The sequence below is a fragment of the Nannospalax galili genome, unplaced genomic scaffold, assembly GCF_000622305.1.
Source record: "Nannospalax galili isolate Female #2095 unplaced genomic scaffold, S.galili_v1.0 scaffold566, whole genome shotgun sequence".
In the NCBI taxonomy this organism is placed as follows: domain Eukaryota; kingdom Metazoa; phylum Chordata; class Mammalia; order Rodentia; family Spalacidae; genus Nannospalax; species Nannospalax galili.
Window position 1 is genome coordinate 1951271 of NW_008355811.1, and position 8071 is coordinate 1959341.

Here is an 8071-nt window from a genome sequence, read left to right on the forward strand (position 1 = left end):
CATTATAGTTGAAGGGGTTTTTAAACTTTTTGATTTTGTTTGTATTTACTGTATTAAAGATTCAATTGAGAGCTGTGTTCATACGAGACAAGCACTCTACCACTGAGTTATAGCTCCAGCCCTCTTTTTACTTAATTTATTATTATTATTAAATTATTTATTTAATAACCAGAATAATAAATAATAATAATAATAATAAGCATTTCATTACATCATTAACATATTCAATAACAATTTCCAGAGCAAAGATGAATCTCTTTCAATATTGGCTATAAAAATTTAGGTTCACAGTTGAATTAATACAGTTATACAATATTGAACTCAGTATAAACCCTATAATCTCCATTTCATTTTAGAATATATTGTTCCTTGCAGAAAGACTCATCGTTTTTGCTATTAACACTGAGATGTTGGCACATGCATCTCTAATCTGTATGTATCTGATTATTACTAGTCATAATTGGTTGCACTTGGCTCCTTCGCACTTGTGTATGTCTATAAAGTCATCAGGTAGATTTCAGTGGTACTGTTTATCACCTCTACTAATTAACATGAAGCAAATTTTTATGCTTCTTCTTCAAATATAACTCATTTTTTAATTTGCTGATTTTTTTTGCATGTAACTCATACAGAACATCCCAAACAATCTTGTTCATCTATATACACACATCCCAAATGTCACCCTCCCATAGCCTCCCCCCACCCCGGAGCCCATCTGCTCTGTCATCCTTGTTACTGTCCACTGTGTTGTCAGTACCCCCAGCCATTCCACAGTGCTTGTCCATCCACTGAATCTAGTCAGCCTATCTAGATAGAGTTCCTTGTTTTAGGAAGATCAGCTTTTCCTCATCTAGCAGCAATCTGCTGCCAGTATTCCTATAGATAAGATTGGGGTCTGCAGTTCATTTTCCCAGTTCTATGCTGGGTTACTGTCTAGGAGTCTCTTGGGCCAACCTGGCCAACAACTCAAAAGAAGATATCTCCTGTCTGGCATTGTTTCTTGTTATGTAGCCTTTAGCTATACACATGGACTCTTAAAGAATTATATTAACCCCTTTAATTTTTGGTTATACTTTCCTTTTGGGTGTTTAAGACCATACAGTTGGCCCAGATAAACCAATTCATTTTTACTCTTAAGGCTGTTTGAGGATCTGTTCCTCAGGGGTCGCATGGGCTTGGGAGGAGCCCCTGGCTCTTTTCTTTTACCAGTTCCACTTATGCGAAGATTAATCAAAGGTCCTGCTCAACTGTGGCTGCCTTCACTTGGAAGAATGGAGGAAATGTTTCCTCTGTGTTGACCCTCCTCTTTGTAGACTGGACACTGGTTCAAATCCATTTGATGGGGTCTTCATGGCCTCCTTGATCAAGACGACAGGTGACTCACCACAGCTACAGGACATTTTGAGAGATTCTCATGGTCCCTTGGAACTTAGTCAACCTAGGAGGGTAAGGAGCAAAAACTTCCCTTTATGCCCCTCTGACCAAATTAGTATAGGCTTCAAAGTATGGCTGTTAAACATCCAAGAAGTTATTTCCACCAGTCTGGTACTTTTAATTACTATGTGCCATGTAGATAAAGCTTGGGCAAAGACCAAATGTTCTTAGATAAACCTTACCTAGATATATATTATATTCCTTGAGCTAGATGTCTGTATGATTTGTCAGTAGGTTGTTCAATAAATATGGTTCCTTCTGGTTTTTTAAAAAACTAGTTAGGCATTATTTATCTCTCACATTGCCTAACCCTTCCACCATGGTTTCCCCATTTAAACTGCCCCCATTTTTTCCATTTTGCCCTTAATAATACCCTTCACCTATGGTTGCACCTCTCTTGAGCTCCTTCTTTCCCTTTATCCCCAAGGTTCCTTGTATAACCCTCCCTCCCCCCTCCCCTTAAAATAACCCCATTTTTAAAATCCATATCTCCCTTATTAACGCCTATTTCCTACTATTCTTCTCTTTCAGATTCTTTCTTTTCCTTTACCTCCATGGTTCCTTTTCATTATCCTTGTTCCTGTAGTTATGTCTGGATACATACTCACTTGTAAATATTTGGTGCTAGGATCTACATATAAAGGAGAACATAAGTCTTTTGTTTTTTCTGAGCCTGTGTTAATTCACTTACTATAACAGTTTCTAATTCCATCCATTTACCTACAAATTTCATGATTTCATCTTTCTTTACTGCTGAGTAAAACTCCATTGTATAAATGAACCACATTTTCATTATCCACTCATCAGTTGAGGGACACTTAGGTTGCTTCCATCACTTAGTTATTGTGAAAAGAGCGGCAACAAACATGGATGTACATGTGTCTCTTCAATAGGATTTCTTTGGGTATATGCCAAGGAGTGGTATAACTGGGTCAAATGGTAGTTCATTTGTAGTTTTAAGAGTTCTCCATACTGTTTTCCATACGGATTTTACAAGTTTGCAATCCCACCAGCAATGGATGAGTGTTCCCCTTTCCCCACATCCTCCCTAACATTTGATATCATTTGTTCTCTTGATTTTAGCCAGTCTTACTGGGGTAAGATGAAATCTTAAAGTGATTTTAATTAGCATTTCCTTAATTACTAATGATGTTGAACACCTTTTAAGATGCTTCATAGCCATCTTTAATTCTTCTTTTGAAAACTCTCTGTTCAGCTCCTTAGCCCATCTTTAAATTGGGTTACTTCCTGTCTTGATTCTTTATTTTTGAGTTTGTTGTATATTCTGGATGTTAAACCTCTGTCAGCTGTGTTGCTGGTGAAGATTTTCTCCCATTCTGTGGGTTTTCTTTTCTCTTCCTTGGTTTCTTCCTCTGATGTACAGAAGCTTTTTACTTTAATGAAGTCCCATTTGTTGGTTCTTGACCTTGTTTCCTGAGCAATTGATATCAGGTTTAGAAAATCCTTTCCTACACCTATATCTTGTAGGTTTTTGCCAATGTTTTCTTCTAACAGTTTCAGAGTTTCAGGCCTCATATTGAGGTCTTTGATCCATTTGGAGCCGACTTTTGTGCAAATGAAAGATAGGGATTTAGTTTCATTCTTCTACAGGTGGAGATCCAGTTTTGCCAGTACCATTTGCTGAACATGCTGTCTTTCCTCCAGTGAATATGCTTGGCCCCTTTGTCAAATACCAGGTGGCTGAAATTGCATTTATTCATATTTGGGAATTCAGTTTTGTTGCATTGATCTATGGGTCTATTTTTGTGCCAGTACCATGTTGTTTTTATGACTATAGCTCTGTAATACAGCTTAAAATCTGGTATAGTTTTTGTGCTTCTATATGGATCTTTGGATGGTTTTTCCCAATTCTGTGAAGAATGTCATCGAGATTTTGATTGGCATTGCATTGAGTCTATAAATGGCTTTTGGTAGGATGGTCATTTTCTCAATATTAATTCTTCCAATCCATGAGCATGGAAGGTCCTTCCATCTTCTGATATCTTCCTCAATCTCTTTCTTTAAAGATTTAAAATTTTTTTCGTAGAGGTCTTTAGTGTCTTTGGTCAGGTTTATTCCGAGATATATATTTTTTTGTAGGTATTGCAAAAGGGAGTGTTTCCATGTGCTCTTTCTCTGATTGCTTGTTATTGGTATATAGAAGGGCTACAGATTTTTGTAGATTAATTTTGTAATCTGCTACTTTACTGAATGTCAGCCTATTTACGTCATGGAAGATTTTTCTTTCCCCTTTACTATAATAGACATTTTGGCTGGGTAAAGTAATCTGGGTTGGCATCTGTGGTCATTTAGAACTGGGAATGCTTTGGTCCAGGCTCTTCTCTCTCTCAGTTTATACTGAAAAGTTGACTGTAATTCTGATGTGGTTTCCTTTATGTGTCTCGTTGGTTTTCTTTTGTAGCTTTCAGTATTTTCTCTTTGTTCTGTATGTTTAGTGTTTTTAGTATGATGTTCCATGGAGAGTTTCTTTTCTGGTCTTTTCTATTTGGTGTTCTATATGCTTCTTGTATTTGCATGGACACATATTTCTTTAATTTGGGGAAAATTTCTTCTACAATCCTGTTGAAGATCTGGTCCATACCATTTCTCGAGATTCTTCTCCTTCTTGCATGCCTATGATTTGTAAGTTTGGTTTTTTTATGGTGTCACACAATTCCTGCATATTCCATTCTTGTGTTTTCTTAAATTTTTCATAATCTTTGCTTGAGTGGTCCAAGTTGTCTACTTTATCTTCCAGTCTTGATATTCTGTTTTCCATTTCTTTCATCCTATTGGTGAGGGTTTCCCCTGTCATTTCTAATTGCCTTACTGAGTGTTTCACTTCCTTCTTCATTTCAGCTGAGTATTCCTCAATATTTCTCTTTTCTGAGTTCATTCAGAAGTTTATCCTTATCTCCTTTAAGTTCTTTTATTTCTTTGTGTGTTCTTTAAATTCACTGAATTCTTTTATTATGTTTATAATTGTTCTTTTGAGTTCCATGTCCTGTGTTATCTCTAGGGAGTTTTCATTGTACTCCTCTAGAGACCTGTTGGTATTTGGTGGGGATATATTATTTTGGTTTTCATGTTATTATTTTTTCTCTGTGACTCTGACATGTGGATTTCTTTCGAAATTTCTGATTCTCGTGTGAGACTCAAGCCTTCCTTGCTGAGTTTAGGTCTGCTTCTTTTTGCAAACTTTATGTGCCTTTGTGGTTTACTTGTTGGGCATGAAAAGCTGGTTGGTCTAGGCTTCAGGTTCTCTCTTTAGATTTTATATTGGAGTGGCCAAATTGCTTTTGTCTTCAGGAGTTCCCACAGAGGCCCAAGTTGGATGAATATCAAATGCTCTCAGGCTTCTGCCTGTGGTCTGGATCCCTCCAGTAAAGATGTGGCCTCAGGAATTTGGGGGTTGGGCTGGCCTGGGAGCAGGGCCCAGGAAAGATACTGGTCCCAGGAAGCTGGTGGCTGTGCCATCCAGGGATACAAAGGGAAGTTGGAGAGGGAAGAGGCCCTGTGGGCTCCTGGGGACTACTGGGAGGACCTGGGTTGGTCTGGATGCAAAGGATCAGGAAGCAGTGGGAATTCTGAGCCAAGAGGTCAGTCCAGGGGCCTGGGGTGCCAAGACAAGAAATGGGCCAGTACCCAGGCTAGGAGGAAGGATGGGGTGGGAGAGCTGGGAAGATGAATGAGACTAGGGAGTCCGGGGCGGTAGGTGCCACAGGGCTTACCCAGGAAAGATGCTGGTACCAAGAAGCTGGTGGCTGTGCCGCCCAGGAATGCAAAGAAAGGTGGGTGTTGGAAGAGGTCCGGAGGGATCCTGGGGGCTACAGGGAGGAATTGGGTTGGTCTGGATGCAAAGGATCAGGAAGCATTGGGAATTCTGGGCCAAGAGGTCAGTCCAGGGGTCTGGGGTTCCCAGATAAGAAATGGGCCAGTACCCAGGCTAGGAGGAGAGATGGGGTGGGGGACCTGGGAGGGTGAATGAGACTGGGGGGAATCAAGGCATGGTAGGCACTGGGGGACTTACCCAGGAAAGATGCTGGCACCAGCTATTATTATTTTTTTAATTTTAAAAAAGATTTATTTCTTTTTCTTTTATGTGTCTAAGTCTTTGCCTACATGGATGCACATATACCACATGCATGCCTGGGGCCTGAGGAGGCCAGAAGAGGGCATGATTTAATGATATACAAAACATACATAATATACTTTTATTGTTTAAGTTATTATTATTATTATTTAAATCTTTAATACACTTTTTCTCTCCACAGGAATAGTAAACACTATTCTATTTAAACAGCTTATTTCTGCTTGCCTTGTTTGTATCTATGAGGTACTGTACTGAACACAAATCTGCTTTACACTGCTCCCTTCCAAACAAAAGATGAAAGTAGTATCTAGGAATTGGGGGGGAGGGACATATGCAAAAATATCTGGGAAATTAAGTTACATTTTGCTGGCATAAAGTTGCTTTGCAATCTCTTGACATCATTTAATGATAACTCAAATGACTTCTTAAATACAACATTCATGTTCATATGTTCCTACACAATTTTAAATATAAGCAAGAGCTCACATTTACACTCTGATTTGATATATTAGTAAAATCTTTGAAGATGTACGTTACTGCAGGCTGTCACTGTGTTAACCTTCCTCACAAGAAATATTCATTGACCAGTGAGTTAAGTTTCTCTTTTTATCATGGCTTTCTTTTATTAAACATTGATTAAAAAAAAAATTCAAAACCCCTTTACACAATTTGAATACAGCTGTTTTTTTTTTGTTGTTGTTGTTGTTGTTAAAAAGAGCCCAAATTGTGTAGAAGCAGCAAGTATTCTTAACCACTGAGCAATTTCTCCAGCCTCTTATTTTTTAAATTTGAGGCAGAGTCTCCCCAAGTTGTCTTGACTGGCCTTCAATTAACTCTGTATCCCAAGCAGGCCTTGAACTTACAACCCTCCTGCCTCAGCTTCCTGTAGCTGAGATGACAGGCCTAGCTGGACATTTGTGTTTCTACAAGAATCCTTTGGAAGTAACAAAACTACACCGAGCTGGGATGGTTGTCTGGTGCATGGCAGATATTTCAGGAGATAGGTCAATCTGGCATGAATTTCTCTCATAGGTATTCTAGGAAAACAAGTAGCCCCCTGGGGCCTGGCTATGAGAAGTTCTAATCACCAACAAGTTACACCAGCCCAACAGGTTTGCTCAAAATATGCATCCCTGGAGAATATTTTTCCAGTTCTTCCAAGCTATAGATACGATTGTCTTGTTTCAAAGCATTTCCTTACCTGATGTCCTTGCTGGGGCAAAACACCTAGCAAAGGCAAGTTAAGGAAGGAAGAAGGGCTTCTTCTGGCTCAGTTTGAAGGTGCAGTCCATCATAGTAGGCATGGCAGAAGGAATGTGAGGCAGCTGGTCACATTGCATCTGCAGTCAGGAAGCAGAGTGGTGAATGCTGGTGCTCGGCTCACTTTCTCTTTTTATTCAGTTCAGGTCCCCAGCCCATGAGATGGTGCCATCCACATTCAGAGTGCGACTTCCTCCTCAGTTAACCTAATGTAGAAATTCCATCACAGTCATGACCAGAAGTTTGTCACTAAGGTGATTCTAGACCTTGTCAGACTGACAATCAAAATTAACCATCATGCCTGTATAGCTAAAAATACAGATAACCAGACATCCTTAAGTTTGAATATTTTATCTTATATCTTGACTAGATAATATGAATAATTCCACAGCTAATATGTAATATTAACTCAGAATTATTGAACATATATAGTCAAATTTTAACCAGAGTAATATGTGTGCATATATATATATATGCACATAAATGTATACATACCTGTATCTATGCAGTTCTGAATACTGTGTGGGTATTTATACATGAATCTATACAGTATACAGTCTATCTTAGACTATATGAAAATACATATATGAGGCTGGAGAGATGATTCTGTAGTTAAGAGTACTTGCTGCTCGTAACAGAGGACATGGGTTCAATTCCCAGAGCCCCTATCACAGCTTACAACTGCTTACAACTCCAATTCCAGGGAATCCCACACTGTCTTCTGGTCTCCCGGGGCACCAGGCATGGTATGGTACACATATATACATGCCAGCATAAAATAAAAATAAATCTTAAAAATTGTATATGTAATTAATTTATGAAAGAGTAAGTTTTAAATGTTTCACTTTTATAAGAAATTCTCTGATTATGCAAGAATGATCAAGCAAAGGCAAATTAAGCTGAACATCCATCAGGGTCATTTCTTCTGCTTCCAGGACTTGGGACTGGGCACGGGTGAAGAGAGCATGCTTTCCTGTCCAACCTGATGTAACCCAATCGCTTCTGGTTGCTCTGGCTTCCTGAGCATCTGTTTCATACAGTCACATTATTTGCTGCTTTGCTGCTGTCCCAGCTCTCATCCTGAGGGACTCCCTGAAACTGTTATCTTCACTGAGGACAGAGGGTAAAACTCAGGGAAACTGTGTTTTTACTTTAAAAATATTTGATTTGGCTTCTTTGGTTTAGAAATGTAACACATGAGTTTCGGGCGTAAACATGGAGAGGGAGGGAGGGAGGGAGGGAGGGAGGGAGAGAGAGAGAGAGAGAGAGAGAGAGAGAGAGAGA